We start from the raw sequence: 18,396 nt of genomic DNA, 5'->3' as shown, positions 1-18,396 counted from the left end.
TCTTTGTATAGCTTTGTGCTGTCATCCGAAATAAGATAATTTAACGGCGCTACTAGCAGTGTTGGGATGACTCGAGTCATGACAGTTAAAAATTTTACGACAGTTATTCTTTTATCCAAAAATATTTAAAAGAGCAACTGAAATGTTTGCAATCCCAACGCATAAGTTGCTGGCATGGAAGGCTATGACTGTCGAGAGACTTCTCAAATATGAAATTTCGTCTATACACAGAGCAAAAATCCCGAGCTGGAGGGATATCGCACTAAGCGCGACTAAAATTCCAGATGAAGATTTTGTCAAAATATTCATGTGCAATGGTAGCACGCAGCATATAAATATTTTGGCAGTCCTAATGTCTAATCCATTCTATTACCCAACTTGAGCTTAGTTCAAACGTACCTGACCATAAGCTAAATCAAAATCCAACGGCCGCGTGCAATTCAAACTTGGTACTTCTTCGCAGGACTAACAGTTTTTCTCTACGAGCCGCAGGTCTTCTGGTTGAATTGGTCAAAAATCCATTTTGCACAATTCTCCGTCAGTGCGGTAAAAATTGTGTCTTCACATCTCCTTTAGTGTGTTGTTCACACTGTCTGTAGTGTGCTGATAATGATGCATCCCACTGAAAACCAGGATCGATTTGGAGGTAACATTTTCGCATCATTTAGTAGGTCCGACCCACAAACGATCAAAGGGTCTGAATCCTGCCCTCGGCCCAAATCTAGTTCGACAAGCCCGCTATAAACAAATAACATTTTACAATGGAGCATGCTAAACTTTTACATTGTGGCGGTCATATATAGCCTATACACGGTGTCACCAAAGCAAAATAAAAATTAATTGCGTTTTCTTTTTTTGCTCCTCATTGCTGCTACAATGAACATTCTGCTAACTCAGTGGTTCTCAAACTGATAACAATTCAATTGAATACTTTTTAGGCTGCTATAAATGCGCTTCTTAAGAGTGGTACTCTACAAAATGTGTCCTAATTGAGTATCCTCGGACTGGCTACTTCGAAGTTGTAAGCCACTTCGATTTAAAGGTTTTTTGTAGATTCGAAAGGCATTTTATACATGGCATGTGACATGACGTTATAACGAATTGTCTTTTTCCTCCATAACTTAGTGTCTGTGTACGCACGTGCACGGATGCCTGATACACAGACAAGAAAAGCAGCATAGACCAACAGCTATACACGCATTTACCAGTTACTCCTAATTCAGAGACATCTATTGATCGATGCAAGGCCCGGTATCAGTCAAAATCTGTCATCGGTGTATGTATGGTACGAAGCAACTGTTCAGATGTGGTCAAAGTAGTAAAGAAAGCTACTGAAGTAGAAGTAGAAGTAGTGACGAAATATTTACTCAAGTATGAGTAGAAGTACTTCTACATGAGCAACCTGAAACTACTTGAAGTAGAAGTAGAATTGACTGACTTTAATTATACTCATGTAAGTAGTTTTGACAACGATCGCAATTCGTTCGCATGGATTGTCAAATGCTGCAAATGGAGCTACGCGGAAGAAGAGCTTCATTTAACTACTTCTACTTGACAAACTGAAAATAGCGAAAAGTAAGTAAAGAGATCACAAAATATTACGAAGTAGAAGTAGAGGAAAGCTACTTGAGTACCTCGAAAAGTAGTAGTACTTCGTCACTGACCACCTCTGCAACTGTTAAATTTAAAATGTTAATATAATTAGGATTATTGCCGTTGTTAAAACTTGCAAGTTTCAGCAGAAATTAAACTCATTCGTAGTTCACAAAACATCAATCCTCACAGGCGGCTTCGCGCCCCCCTTTAAATGCTTTCACACCACCAGTTTGAGAACCACTGAGTTAGCAGAATGTTCATTGTAGCAGCAATGAGGAGCAAAAAAAGAAAACGCAATTATTTTTTATTTTGCTTTGGTGACACCGTGTATAGGCTATATATGACCGCCACAATGTAAAAGTTTAGCATGCTCCATTGTAAAATGTTATTTGTTTATAGCGGGCTTGTCGAACTAGATTTGGGCCGAGGGCAGGATTCAGACCCTTTGATCGTTTGTGGGTCGGACCTACTAAATGATGCGAAAATGTTACCTCCAAATCGATCCTGGTTTTCAGTGGGATGCATCATTATCATCACACTACAGACAGTGTGAACAACACACTAAAGGAGATGTGAAGACACAATTTTTACCGCACTGACGGAGAATTGTGCAAAATGGATTTTTGACCAATTCAACCAGAAGATGTACAGCAGTTCGACCGCCGATATTTGATTTACATTTATTAGGACAGAGGTCAAAACGGGTCGGGGGCCACTTTGTAAATTTCGTAGAGTCCGCGGGCCGCATGAATTCAAGATCGAGATGAAATAGGCCACACAGTCTAACAACAACCTTTTAAAACTTTACATTAGTATAACGCTGTGCTCTCTAACATGGCGACGGGCATAGTTACCACAAAAGAAAAAAAATTGTTGAAGAAATGCTGATGGAACAAAAATATCATGATCGTCACTTTCATTTTATTTTGAACTATGCCTGACAAAACTTAGGGTAGGGTTACCATATTTGTTTCAAAATGAGGTATTAGCACATTGTCAATCAATATGACGTCACAGCAGCAAAGCTTTGTCTATCGACTAGAAGTGGTCACGATCCGGCTCGGGAGTACGTGGTTGTGTGTTGTAAGTTGTAACCAGGACCGAAACCTACCTACCACCCAAATGAATACTGATCTTGGGCCCACCGTACGGTAATAGACACAACTTGTAGGGGCTTACTATACGCATCTGGTCGGTAAATTATTTGAATGAATTATGTCAATAATATTGGTTCTTCCATATATTACTATATAATCTTGATCCTCTCTCCGCCCACATGATCAGAGTTAGCGTTAGAGCTGATGGAGGATGATGACTTCGAAAATGCCAGAAGCGTAATTGTACATCGTTAAGTCATGTCCATGTCACGCCGATACGATTTTTATCAGCCTAATGCCGATGCGCACTGCACCATCGAGCTATATAAACACCCCACATCCTGTGGTTTACAGCATTCTATGGTCGCAACTCAATTTCCGATTGGAAAATGTTCCGTGGCCCAGCTCAAAATTTGATGAGCTGATTACTATAATTAAAGGTCGGCACATTTGCCCAGACTTACTCACGGTCTAATCTCATGGAGCTGATTGCGTTCAACATGTTCGCGAACCCGAGAATAAAGGCAAACTACCCAAGGTTTAGAACCACAATCTTTGAATAAAAGATCCAAACGGCCTAAACTGACTCCACGAATACACAGTTATCTTGTAATTGCGAGCACAATTAAACTTATTTTTGTAAAGCAATGTAATTTTGATTTATTTTCGATCGCAGTTCTGGCGAGGGTGGTAGCCCCCCATAATAAAATCACTATACGTGATACGAAATCATGTAGCATAAATATACCCAAAAATATTATTGTTCATGTCGATTTACGAAAAACTCATGACCTCAGGCCTTCAAAATTCCGGACATTTGGGCGTATTTTAGAAATTCCTCCCGGACGCAGTTTTAACAGTTAAATTCCGGACATGTCTGGGAAATTCCGGACGTATGGCAACCCTAACGTAGGGATAGTTAGACATGGTAGCCCATTTGCTGGATAACTATCTCTTCTTAAAGATTGATCTTGTGGGGAAGCCCCAAGTCATTTTGTAAGCGTCTTGGTCTTGGCAGTGTCTCGGGGTCTGGGCCATCGCACGTCAAGGCAATATGCACATACATATCACCTAATTCTTCCTCCGTGGAATACCATCGCCGAAGCCGTGAGTAATAGTGATGTTAGACACAGGAGAATAGCTTATTTTGAACAAGAACAACAATATATTTTAAACTGAAATCAATTTCAGCATTTCAAAATGATTTATTAAGCGTTCTTCCGAAATCTCAAATCATGTCGCGGGCCGCATCATATGACCTCGCGTATTTTCTCTGTAAAAACTCTTGCAAATCATGCCGGTTGCCTTATTTGAGCAAGCGAAATTTAAGTTAAGTTTTCGAATGTTAACATTCGATGTTTACATTCGATAGTTACTTAAATCTTTTGCAAGTTGCATTCTTTAAAATGTATTTCGGTGATATAGGTTACATATGGTATTTTTGAAGCTCAATACAAGTAACATTTAGATTTCCAACAGCTGTAGACAACACTAAAAGTGTGAATCTACGATTTACACGCTGTTTACACACAATGCATCTTTTGATGTGGCTTGGTATGCTTATTACTGATGGCTTTGTAATCTCGTTGATGTATAATTGGTGAGGTTAAGCTTCATAAAAACCTTGAGAGTTTCGTCAGTTAAATGAGGTCATAAGCTCGTCTTGATGCTTCTTAAATGCAAGAAGGACTGCCCAGTACCCACCCGCGCAGGTGGAGTCAGACATAGTCACTGAGGAAATACAAATACAACAAAATAAATCACGATCATCACTTCCATTCTATTTTGAACTATGAGCTGCGCACGATACCTAACAACACTCTTCAGCAACTAAAGCAGGGGTGGCCAACCTTTTTGCTATTCACGGCCACATTTCGATATCTTAAGTAGCCTACGGCTGCATTCCAGTGCATAGTGGTGATGAACTAACGGGAGGCCAAATACTCACGTTAAACTGTCCATGTCTATTACCGGTGAACTCCGAACTATCCTATTTAGTTATATCGGCTTACTATGCGAACCGAAATCGTGAGCAGTCATGGTATGAATGGTCACAGGGATCGATTTTCTAGGCGCGCGAAGCGCGAAAAGCTTTTTTTTATATTAACGAGCGAATTTCGTCATTAATATTAGTATAGTTTCACATATTACTATCAAATATTTATTCTTTCTCGGCCCATGTGATCGAATTCACAAGGAGAGTGGATGCAGCGGGTGTGTTCGAAAATTTAGGGGGGGGCAGGTAGCACGCCTACTTGGGAACCCCTAGGAATCAAGATGGGATGAAATGTGGTGACCTAGTGGGGAAACCAACCGGGACCCGTACCTTTTTGGCCCCATATTACAGAGGTATTTTATGGAGTACCATGTGGGTAACCCACTAAGCTGACAGAGAAGACAATATTCCCAGCTAGCACGCCCACTTGGTATCCAGGTGGAATTTAAGTGGTTAGGTGGGATGGATGATCGGAATGGGTGAGTAACATGTAACCCACATCGACACCAAGCGGGATTTCCATCCATAAAGATGCGTGGTTATACCATACCAATCTCAGGTAGATTGCAATAAGTCTCTTCTAATTGTACCTATCAATTTGAACTCGGGGAAGGTTTACTTGTTGAGTTTTTGATATCAAATCATCTTGAAACATGAGAAACCCACTTATAGAGGAGCTCAGATTTCCCATATATCACCCACACAGGAACCAACCTTATTTTCCATCAATGTTATTTGGTTTATTTCATCGAATAATAAAGGTGGTTCCGTATGTAGTAAAGTTTTCTAGCTATTGCTATCCCTGTTGGTTGCTCGAACCTCGAACATTAAAACCCCTATACCATGCTTTACCTCGTCAATGTGATTTGAACTATTTAAAATTGACCGTTTGTCACGCTGAAGTGAACTTAAATTTCCGTTGCTAGAGTACTCAATTCCTCACAGCGTGCGTTATAGGCGCTTATCGTCACTACTACCCGAATTCAATTCATATGGAGAAAGCAGTCTGGAGATGGAAGTCAATTTGGAAATGTCCCAGCGACCATCATCGCAAATGAATAAATCGGAAACCGATTATAATATGACTTTACTACACAGATCAACAAACCTTGCTGTAGGAAAATAGAAAAGAAGCATCGATTGGGGAAAACTACTCGGTCGCATGTGGGAACCGTATGGAAAATCGACACGTCTTCATTGATGAAAATCACAAGTTCAAATTATTTGATCACATATATTTTACGAGTAAAATTAATCCCGAGTTAAAAATAGTAGATACAGATAAGGGATCAAGGTAATGGGATCTACGCTAGAAAATTATATCGCACGCTGTGAGGAATTGAGTACTGTAGAAAAGGAAAATTAAGTTCACTTTAGTGTGACAAACGGTCAATTTTAAACAGTTCAAATCACATTGACGAAGTAAAGCATGGTAGGTGTTTTAAAGTTCGATGTTCGAGGAACCGACAGGGATCGTATATTAGCTAGGAAACTTTACTACATACGGAACCACTTTATTATTCGCCAAATAAACCAAATAACATTGATGGAAAATAAGGTTGGTTCCCGTGTGGGTGATATATGGGAAATCTAAGCTCATCTATATGTGGATTTCTCATGTTTCAAGATGATTTGATTACAAAAACTCAACAGGTAAAACTCCCGCGAGTTCAAATTGATACGTACAATGAGATGATAGACTTAATGCAATCTACCTGGGATGGGCATGGTATAACCAAGCATCTTTATGGATGGAAATCCCGCTTGGTTTTGATGTGGGTCACATGTTACTAACCCATTCCGTTTTTCCACCTCACCTCATCACTTGATTGTTATTAGTACCCTTTGTTGCCATCAGGATTCTCAGTACAGTGGAAAGATATTGGATTTGTCCAAACGTAGGCCTAGCAGAAACAAATTCCCTCCGTCATGAGGAGAACATGATTACCAATCGGTATTTTATTACGCAGCACATCATTTCCTCTGCTGTTCGCATCTGTGCTGTAGGGCTCAGATTACAAAGGACACTTATATATTACAATTGAATATCAACTCGCATTGAACCGCGCATGGCGCGAAGAAAATTTCAGGAAAAATTCAAACCTCTCAATAATTAGGGAGTTATTTCGTAAATTAAATTTGCATATTGACAGCCGCCAACACACCCTAGTCGAATTAAGTGACGACAGCCGCATAATTTTAGTTCTACTGCCGCAGATTGGCCACCTCTGGAAAAAATAATTCATATTTGGGTTAGCTAGACAGGGTACTTGCTGAAAAAACCATCTCCTCGTGAAGCTTGGTCTTTTGGGGAGCCCGAAGTCGTTTCTAAGCGTCTCTGTTTTGAAAGTGGTTGGCCATTGCACGTCAAGGCAATTTGCCCATGCATATCAGCAAATTCTTCCTCGATCGAATGATATTACTATCGCCGAAGCCGTATCAGTTAGTGAGGAATGGTGTTATTTGGCACAGGAGAATAGCTCACAACAATGTGTTTAACTGAAATCAATTTCAGCATTTCAAAATGCTTTACTAAGCGTTCTTCTTAAATTTCAAATCAGGCCGTGGGCCTCAAAATATGACCTCGGGGGCCTCGTGTTGGTGACCCCGGCACTATGACATCACAATTCGTCCACCCCCAGGTGCTTACAAACCTTACGAAGCCACACAGTAGAAACGACACGGTGAAGTCACGCAATAAGCATGCGCAATTTGATTGGCTACTACCAATCTGTCTGGCCGACGGTGGAAAGAAGAACCATATAGGTCTTTTGAATTCGAGAGCGACCAGTTTTTGTACACCAAAGGTGCCGCCTCTTCTTCGCTGGGTTCGGCATTGAATATACACACTTTCGACTTCCGAATTCCGATACCTAAGTGTTCGAGGTTTACCTAGGCTCCTCATCGCCACCTCATCCGCGTCAGCGGTGTCTAACAAAAGCCTAGAGGTGGGCCGTGCTTTAAGTCGGCAGTTACGGAAAATAAGAAGAATATCGGCCTGGTGTAAATGACCATAGTAGTCGACAAACACCATGAATACCCCAAAACAAACAAACAAACAAACAAACACTTTTGTTGGCCGGGAAGTGTGGTGCAACAGCAACAAACTGTCTCGGAGGCGTGGATTACTTGATTGATTTCCTTGATTGGATTATTTTACTGTTTGGCACATTGCAAACATCTTGTGTTTGAAGACATGGGTGGCTTCATCACATGCATACAAATGAATGATCCGATTGAATATGAAAAGGCAGCCGTACATGATGGGCAACCAAAAAATTGACCATGCCCTAGTCAAGAAAGTTTAGTCAGGGGCCAATTACTAGAGTACTCAAGTGGTTATTTGTTTAGGCTACTTCCACCTCTACACCTCTAGGACAGTTATTGAGCAAAACTAATTTCTTTTCAGACTTTGGATTTTGTAAACTGAAAGTAGTTTTGGCGCATGATTGCATCCCCTCTAATTTTGCGAAACATCAGTTTCAAACGTTATGATGGGCCATATAAACTGTGATGAAATATTGTATGTGGGCGACAATGCGGTGGGAACGGAACCACGCAACCCGCCATCTAATTTATATTCACCGATGCCTTTGTGAAATCATATTGGTCACTCCATAACCGCTGTGCGCAAAGCGCGACGAAAATTCTGGGCTTTACTCAACTTTTATTAAACTCAAGTGTTTATTCTCCGTGAAAACAGCCACTAAATTTCTCTGACTATCTGGCTGATTAAAGGGTTGAGAGTGAAATTGGCATACAAACTCGTCAAAATAGCTCTAGTACCAAGATGACCAAACTTATTTTTGGAAATTGCCATTATCATTTTGTGTTAGTCAAGAACATGCACCATGCAAAGATAAAAGTCGTCACCTCGCAATAAATTGTAAACGTAGTCGACCCTCGACCAAAGCAACTTCATGTAACCAATTCCTTGACTGCTTTCAAGACACTCATTTCTACTTCCACTTAAAGTACTTCTGACACGTCTTGTAACTAATTACTTCTACTTGTACTGGAGTAGAAATTACGGCCTTACTTCCACTTCTACTCGGTTACCAAGGATGACTACTTTGACCACTTCTGGGTATAGGATGGCTTATCTTGTCGCATCGGTGAGCTGTTCTAAAAATATTTGATGGTTGCATTACTGAAATGCGCACATGCAAGCGACGTCTACTATTTATCGACATCCCGCGTGATTTTCCAAATCTACTTCAATCGTATTAGTTGTGAAATAGTCACCCACAGTAACGAAATTAAGTTCAGCACTGACCCTGCTGATTCCAGCTGCTTCGGTCATATCTTCCATCCAAAATCAGGCGCCACAATAGCCGAATAGTACTACTTGAAAAAAACAAATAGTCTTACCACAATATAAATCAATCGCCCTACTTCAAACGCATTAAAAAAGTACTGACGATCAGAGTTGAGTACCGTAACAAGACTACGTTGCGGAAAGATTTCACGAGCGCGATGCACGAGCAAGTAGCGTGCTAACCAAATCCTGGTTGCTATGTGCTACGAGTCACGTGATCAAAGTCCTGCAAATAGCCTATTACAAAAATCCAAATTAATTCAAATACACCCCTAATGGAGAAGGGCTGCCCCACCTTCTGCACTTAGGTAATGACTAGGGCGATTTTTTTTTGACATGTAAAAAAAAGTCAAAATTAGGTCAAAATTGTAGCGTTAGGTCAAAATTTGTCAAAATTGTTTACAAAGTCAAACATTTTTTGACCTCTGCATTTCGTTTGTATCGTCGATTATGCGCTGTCGGTGAACTTATCATTTGATATTTTACAGATTGTAGCCTACATTATAGGGCCACAGTTGTAATCGGCCCATCGTCTACTCATTGTGAATCATAAACGGTCAAATGAAACAAATAGTAACATGGTTTATGGTCAACGTACCGCAATATCCTAACTGAAGCAAGAATGCTTGGACATTGATGTTCTTACGTCAAGAAGCGCAAACTGAAAAATTGTGATGCACACAAAAAAAAATTTACCTCGATTTACCGCGAAATGTCTGGAAGCAGGGTGGCCAGCCACTTGGCAGTAATATAACATTACCGTCACTCAATGTAAATTCAACTTACACCCGTCCGGTAATCTAGCTTTACACGTCAGACTGTAATGTTACAGTCACCTCTGGTATATTCAATCTGCATTCTCTCCTGTACATTTACGAGCGAGACTGTAATTTTACCGCCTACCTAGTACCTACGACCCTACATGCTGTTCTTTGTAAATCAGATTACATGCCAGCTTCTAAATTCACGTACATCCATACCTATCCCAAAGCAACGCGATGCCAAAATACCGCAAAAGTTTCTTCACGCTCTAAAACGACATTGGGACAACTGTATAATATATAACAGTGTATATTCATTCATGATTCGCAATGAAAAAGAATTGCTGCTGGAGGTCTAATTCTTCTTTAGGAGGAATGCAAATATAGCACAAGTGGTCCCAAGAAAAGGTGAATTAATTCCACCGCCGGATAAACTTCCAAGTGTTTCTTTTTTCTCGTCTTCATTCCTTCTGTGTGACTAGTATCTTGCAGTTCCACTAAAAAGAACTCATGCGTAAGTCGCTACATTAAGCAAAGTTCCTAACCTAGACATGACATTACAATAACTATCAAGACAAATAGGCTAACAAAAATATAACAATTTTTGAAGTACCGGTACTGGTACATTTTGTGATGACGGCTCCGCCCTTTACATGATATAGTAGAGATTCATGACTTACTTTATCTAATGCAGCGGTTCTCAACCTTTTTGGACATGCGCCACACTAGGCAATGGCCAAAAAGTTTGCGCCCCTCTGCACTTATCGTCACGTCAGAAAGAGCACATCATCGAATACAGAGATAGGCAACCTTTTTGCTAATCACGGTCACATTTCAATTACTTAGGTAGCCCAAGGCCGCATTTCAGGGCAAATCTGCCGCGTAGCAACCTATATTGCATCTAAGTCTGTCTTAAGCAGTGCAGTTCGCCAGCTATTACCAACAGCTACCCAGCGCACTGAGCTTTAGGCTACTGCCAAATCTATGAAGTAATGAATGACTTATACACGTGGGAATTGCTGTAAATCTTCAAAGAATATCAAAAAATTGCTCAAATGAAGTTGAGTGCGACTGCTGGAGTTTGAATTTGGCGAGCTTTCTTGAATACGAAATAAGTTTCTTCTTCAACAATCGTCTTCTGAAAATGGTTGTGAAACACATGTTTAGTCAGAATTCAGACAGACTTAGTCAATTTCTCGCGCCCCGCAGGTTGAGAACCACTGATCTAATGTATTGAAGCAAAAGGTTCCTCATTTGAGGTGGCATGTGTGCCAAACAAATCCAGCAATGGATGGATACATCTCTATGCTATGGCCCGAAAATTACATGAACAAGCCAACAGTTCCAACTTATCTGTGGCGGAGTATGGTATGTGGTGTCACAAGTCACTATGTAAGTCGACTAATATCCCAAAATAGAACAGAGAATGCGGAGAATGAAATATTTCAATAATGAAATCAAAGTCATCCCGGTGGTGTGCACAGTCGTAAATATTCACGGTAACAAATACTATGCAGTACTGTACCTTTTACGATGCGTATCCCATTCAGCATTCCTAGGAATCCTCAACGTTCCACTTTCTCCAAGCACAACAAGCTTCGCTCCACCCGGGTTGGAATCCCGGTTCGTTTAGCGAGACACCGATTCCATATTGGCGCTCCACCCTGTGCTCAAATCTCAATAATGGCCAGACGACGATACACGACACTCGAAGCTCGAACGATTTCAAAATTAGTGGTATTCATCCGCTGACATGCCACCAATAATATTCACTGGCCATGTTATAATGTTTGATTTAGGTCGTATTTTTTCATACAGAAACATTTATCACTACATATAGTCCCTTTCTTTTCCATCTAATCTCGTATAAATTGATATATATTCCACATGATGTTCACTACTTACTGTACTTACTTAACCAGACGCTGCTTGTGATGTCACAGTTGCGCGTTGGTTGTTTACTACGAAACTCAGAAAAAGCAGTATAGTCCTGTAGAATTTGCGCTCAACCTAGAAAAAATTCTTATAAAGACGTATTATATACCGTTGGAAAGATAATTTTATCAGCTTTTCAATGATGGGTTTTGTCATTTTTTTACCTTGGGGTAAAAAAGTTATGACCAAAAACGTTCCAGGGGGTAAAGCACTATTTTGTCTGACATTAAAATACAATTATAAACTAAAACACGACACCTTCGTAACAGAATACAACACCATAACTTGGAATATCACTCTCAGTAAAGCAAACTAACAATCGAACAGCAAAAAAATGAAACATAACTTTATTAAGAGGTATTTATCATAAGTTAAGGGGGCAAAAATTGACCGAGACGGAGATAACACTGATTTACGAATTTTGAAAAAAAAATAGCGTCAAAAATTTTAATGATTGATTTAGGCTAATTTATGTTTGCTGACTCCGATTCTGTGCTTAATTTCTCGGTCACGTCAGATTTTTCCGTATTAATTTTTCTCATTTTCACAAATTAATCAAATTTCAGCTTTCGTTAGTGACATCACGGTAAGCATACAATAGCAACAGATCAAATATTGGTATTGAAATCATCTATCATGTGACCTGGGTTGCTGTAATACACAATCAGTGAGTTTTTCGGTGAACTTGAATACAGTGATTCTCTATCATCGTCCAATCAGAAGCTCTTTTCGACCCATACATTTACACTGGTGAACAAATACCATACTTGAATAGAGGCAGATATGTTTTTAAATGGTATCGAGGCTTTTTGTTTGTGTTTTGCAATATTAAACGCCAGTTTTAAAAAGCTTTACATTTGCGGCGGTTTCTGATTTGCCGTAATATTTTTACTACGAACTTGAGCAGTGTTTCTCAACCTTTTTGTATTCGCGGACCCCTTTTGGACCCCCCCCCCCGCCCCCCAAGTTTTAGTTCAAATTGTGCTCAAATATCGTACAATCGTCATCTGTCTTGTGCAACTGATAACTGTATGCTAGTGATAAACAGCAACAGAATTACTTTTCTTGAAAATAACAGCATTCTATTTATGTAGAAATTGGGTTGACTTTTATTATTTCAAAGCTAATTATTCAACTGCATTCATTTTTTGAAATACGTGGCCGTGTCTTTAAAATCTGCACCTTCGATTTCATATCAACGAGTGCTGAAAATCTATTTAGACAAAGAACGACGGTGGCGAATGTAATAACAAGGCATAACGGTTCCGACGACACATTTGGGTATGATCGCAACAATGATGACACCAAAATTGACAAACAATTTTTTTTATTGAACATATAACGTCAAGCCTGTTAATTTATATCTAGCAGCTCATCTTGAAGTTATTAGTGAAATGGTTATGTAGGCCTATATCACAGGAGAAAACGGATTTTTGCGAACATTTCAAAGTCTCCGTGATTGACTTTACGTATCAAACCATTTATTTTTTACCCAATGCCCAGCAAAACACCTCTATACAGTCGAATATTTGTATCAGTGGGCTATTGGCAATTTAGCAACTAAAATGAGTCCACACAGCAGGATATTCAATCTCAGACAGCCATCCTGTTGATGTGAGTTCTACTGTAATGAAGCAAAACTGCCTCGTGATTTTCCTAATTTGAAAAATATAAATTAGCTTATCAACCATTTTGTAAATTCGCTTCGCTTCGTGAACCCCCTGGAAATGCTTCACGGACCTCCAGGGGTCAGGGGTCCGCGGACCCCTGGTTGAGAACCACTGAACTATAGTTTGTAGTGATTGGCGTTGCTACTCAAGTAGCACAAGTAACTCCCTATATTTTCTACTCAATTAACAGTATAAGTAGTAATTTTTAGGACACGTGAAAACTACTTCAAGTGGCAGAAATATCTAAGTATATTTGGTCGGGTGGAGGGTGGTCGCATACTTTCGACAGTTAGTCGGAGGTGGCTACATACGAAATCGCAACATGTATCTTCTCGGGCAACGCAAAATGTTTATAATGACACAATACCCATTGGTAGAACATTCGAAAATATATTCAGTTACCGCGCTTTAGGGACTGTTAAGTCTACTACATTCATGAAATCATTTGAAGCCAACATCGTCGCGGAGCGGAGCTTTGTTTGGAATACATTCGTGTTAAAATTAATAATGTGGGCAGATATCTCCATGACATTCCCAGTTGATTTACTAGACACACAAAGCACTAAAACAAAACCCAATGCAATTAATTTCCCGTATTGCCAATCACAAATGGGAATTCGGATTGCGTACATCTGGTTCCAAGCACATGGTATGAACCCTTCCCCGATGGCTGTTATAACAACCTTGATTTGACCCCGAATATACCACATGCAATTATTATATATATATATATGCGATTGAAGCGCAAAATATTTCCAATAGTAAAATCTCAACAGGAAAACAGCGACCGGAATTTGACCTCTTACCAGGACCGTAACTGCCGCACCCCATATCGTCCAATTGGGGGTCCCGAAATTATGTCGGTGAATGAACATAAATTATTTATACATCACCTATCGACAATTTATGCAACTATTTTCAAATTTTTTCGCGCTGGTCGCGATTTCATGTTGCCAAATTTTTGATTATTGAGTACCCTTCCCCCACGAAAAAAGCATGATTTATAGAAAATAAAAAATAGGCATTTTGGCGTCGACCATTACCACGCCGCGATGCTCGAAAACATACGAAGTATTTGCCAATATGGTACTCTGAAAAGTGGGCCAATAGATCGCCGGCGATAAAACCTTAGCCGAAAAGGATTGCACATATGTCGACCGGGAACTTCGAAATAAATATAAGCCTATCTAATTTTCCATAGCTGCCTAGATGGCTCGTGTCTAATTATTCTATCGTGGCAATCTGAACCCAACAGGTCAAATAACATTTCTCAGAGAGAAAATTTTTGCCAGAGAAGAAATACGAATTTTCGATAAAGCCTCCACAAACGTTTCTTGGATCTCGCGTGGTTTCTCAATAAATTACGGCATGGTGTGTGGATGTACTGTAGGTCTTATGGCCATTTTCTTAATTTTTCTGAAAAGTTGCGACCAGCGTTTCACAATTCAGTTTCAAAGCATGACCAATTATAGTGTCTAAAGTAGGGTTTCATTTAAAACAAACGGTGTTTTGAAACACTTTTTTAAACATATTTTAAACGAAAGCCTTATTAAAAAACAAAATTGTATTTTTTTCAAGTTATAAAATTATGCCATAATTGTGAATTGTGTAAATACTTTCCAAAAACATGTTGTATGAGCACACGGACAATTACCACCAAATTTAGCCGACGTATATCGTTGGGATGGTTGGAACCCTAAAAAATAGTCGGTTCAACAGTTGTAGTACAGATATTTTGTCAAAGGGGCTATATTTACCCTATATTTTCAATGGTCAATTTATATCAATTATGACGTCACAATTCAATATTCATGACGTCATGGCTTAAAAACAAAAAACCAATGAAAAACATGTTTTAAATTAGGGCCTTGTTTTAAGTATGTTTATTTTTAATTGATTTTGGTTTTAAATGCAACCCTAGTCTAAAATGTGTGTGGTACTATCACTCTCGCAGAAATGAACTCCCGAATGACACAGTGAATCTCCAGCACGATAGCCTTTTCTACACTTAACACAAACTGCTGGTTTCTTTTTTGACTAAGCACTACCCAAAAAACAAGCAAGGTAAATGAAACAGACTATAGTAAGTAAACAATAACATAATGAAGCTATAACGGACAACGACAGCTCTACTTGCGCCCCCCCCCCCCCCCCCATTCCCTGTCTTGCTCACTCTTACTCCCTGAAACAGATATATAATTCTATTTTATTTTCATATATTTCTTTTGCATATATATCCTGCTTTTCTGTTGATAATTCATTACTTTCTTGCACTTTGTTCATGTTTATGTCAATTTTTTCCCTAATTTCAATTTCTACCCCTTCGCACGTTTTTGGTCATAACTTTTTTCCCTCAACGTAAAAAAAATGACAAAACCTATCACTGAAAAGCTGATAAAATTACCTTTCCAACGGTATATCATACATCTTTATAAGAAATAACAGAATGAAGTTATAACGAACAACGACAGCTCTACTGGTGCCTCCGACCTCCCCCAACGTCCCCCCCCCCAACCCCGTCTTGCTCACTCTTTCTCCCTGAAACAGATACATCGTTTTACTGTCATTTTCAGGTATAGCTTCTACATATATATCCTGCTTTATATCCTGCTTTTCTGTTGATAATTCATCACTTTCTAGCCCTTTGTTCATGTTTATGTCAATTTTTTCCCTAATTTTAATTTCTACCCCTTCGCACGTTTTTGGTCATAACTTTTTTCCCTCAACGTAAAAAAAATGACAAAACCTATCATTGAAAAGCTGATAAAATCACCTTTCCAACGGTATATCATACGTCTTTATAAGAAATAACAGAATGAAGTTATAACGAACAACGACAGCTCTACTGGTGCCCCTCTGCCCCAACGTCCCCCCCCCACCCCGTCTTGCTCACTCTTTCTCCCTGAAACAGATATATCATTCTACTGTCATTTTCATTTATAGCTTCTGCATCTATATCCTGCTCTTCTGTTGATAATTCATTAGTTTCTAGCCTTTTGTTCATATGTTTATGTCAATTTTTTCCCTAATTTCAATTTCTACCCCTTCGCACATTTTTGGTCATAACTTTTTTTCCCCAAAGTGAAAAAAATGACAAAACCTATCATTGAAAAGCTGATAAAATTACCTTTCCAACGGTATATCATACGTCTTTATAAGAATTTTTTCTAGGTTAACCCATTTTTAGACCAAATTCTACAGTACTAGTAACTCGTAACCCTAACCTACCGTAACCTATAACAGATTGCCATGTCCGCCATTAACAAATGATCAACTGAGCATGCGGTGCTGACTTTTCTAGTTTCCCGAACTATATTATACATCCTAAACCTATATTTTCACTTAGCAGTCCTATCCGCTGTAACCAACGAGACCGGTCGTATAGCCATACCCTTAAAATATAATATAGTGGCTATGGTATACCACATTAGCTACGATTGTCAGTTGTTTCTTTCACCCTAGTATGTACTTTACTGAAATTGGTACTAGGCACTGAGCTATATAAACACTGGAGTGCGCTACTCGCGATATTTACGTTGTCACTAGAAACAGTTGCATTGTGGGTAGTAGGCTGGACGATTTAGTACAGGAGCTTATGGAGAAACGTCCAGTTTTAAAATATATTTGATTCGTATTGGGTTTGTAGTATTTTATACGAATGGAGCTTTGAATGAATAATCATCGTAACATTCAGGTTTTGTTTCTGCCCAATATCTCGTGTTTGTATCTGTGTTATCTGTGTATTTCGACATGTCGAAGATATAAGTGGTTTCGATTGTTCGTGGTAAAATAAGGTCGTCTATGTGTCATCGTATGTATTTATTTGTGGTTATATTCCTGATGTAGATTGCTTTACTCGTTGTATCCAGCTAAATAAACGTACTTATGTTCAGAAATTTCTATGATCGCTGAGTGCCTTATCACAATTACTTGGGTAAGGCGATTGCCATGGCATTAACAATTTGACTTGGGTAGGCCTATGATACCGCTTATCCTGAGAGAGTTTTCTGATGCTGTCTCCTTACTCCTTACCTTCAGTTTCAGGTCACCGTATATGCAATGATACAAATACACAGTGCAGTTTGCTTTTATTACTAATGTTGGATAGCAACAAACTGGCATATTTTACGTGTACAGAAATAACCAAGCTGTCAAAAGATGTATAATGCCAGTTCAGTTATCTTTCAGATATATGTATCTATAGGAAGTAAGAGCATCTACGATTGCCAGCTTGAAGTTATTATCGGAGCGTGCCTCAGAATTACCTATCCTGGATTCAAAATCTTCATACTGCAATGGAGCTGATGTGAATGCTGTAACTGCCAGCTACGTTGCTGATGGAGAAAATTCAGCATCATGGGACATATCAAAAGGACCTGCTGAAATCAATTGAATGCCATTGTGGTTATTCTACGTATTTATTGTTTCAGCGTATTTAAATAAATCCAAAAAAGAGAAAGTAAAGATATGTCTGCTATGTGTAGCGATGGGGTAGTGATTTCTGAAGAAGTGACTGAATGAGTTCATTGAATGAGAGAAACAAGAAATGCATGGGTCCTTATTCAGATGTAGCTAGAATTGCCTAATTCACAGTGAAATTGAGGCTATGTTGGTTACAGCAATCTGTGCACTGTGGGAGTTCATAATAAATATTAATTTTATCGAATCAATACGGCACAAGATACCATCTAGATGGCGTACATGTATTTGATCATAATTATACCTATAGCTACCCATATACGTGTGTACATGAAGCTTGGCTCGTTTTGCAGTTTCATGAAACCAGAAATTAGATTAGATTCAAAGCTAACTGGACATGTAAACATTTCAACACAGTTTTTCTGCCCACGATACTTGCCTACCCTACTAGATGGAGCACTCGAACCTGGCTTTAGATCAACCATTTCTGTGGTCACACGCAACAACGCTCTGTACTGCCTCGTCACACGAAATACCGCGCTGTACTGTCTCGTACCAAAATGCTGAACTTTAGTTTTCAGAAACACCAGCTTCAGTTATCTAT

The 18,396-nt window shown here is 39.2% G+C and overlaps 1 long non-coding RNA gene across 1 annotated transcript; it reads right to left on the bottom strand.

Annotated features, from left to right (window-relative positions):
• Positions 1-10,109: 10,109 nt before the first annotated feature.
• Positions 10,110-11,286, bottom strand: LOC145452456 (uncharacterized). The gene is made up of 2 exons (XR_013919376.1): positions 10,776-11,286; positions 10,110-10,265 (listed from the first exon to the last, which is right to left on the bottom strand). It is a non-coding gene; the product is annotated as an uncharacterized LOC145452456 (long non-coding RNA).
• Between the last annotated feature and the right edge of the window lie 7,110 nt (positions 11,287-18,396).

This window comes from Botryllus schlosseri, chromosome 12 (genome assembly GCF_051294905.1).
Source record: "Botryllus schlosseri isolate E-star chromosome 12, Bs_hap1, whole genome shotgun sequence".
NCBI lineage: Eukaryota > Metazoa > Chordata > Ascidiacea > Stolidobranchia > Styelidae > Botryllus > Botryllus schlosseri.
This window is presented reverse-complemented; position numbering and strand designations above follow the sequence as displayed.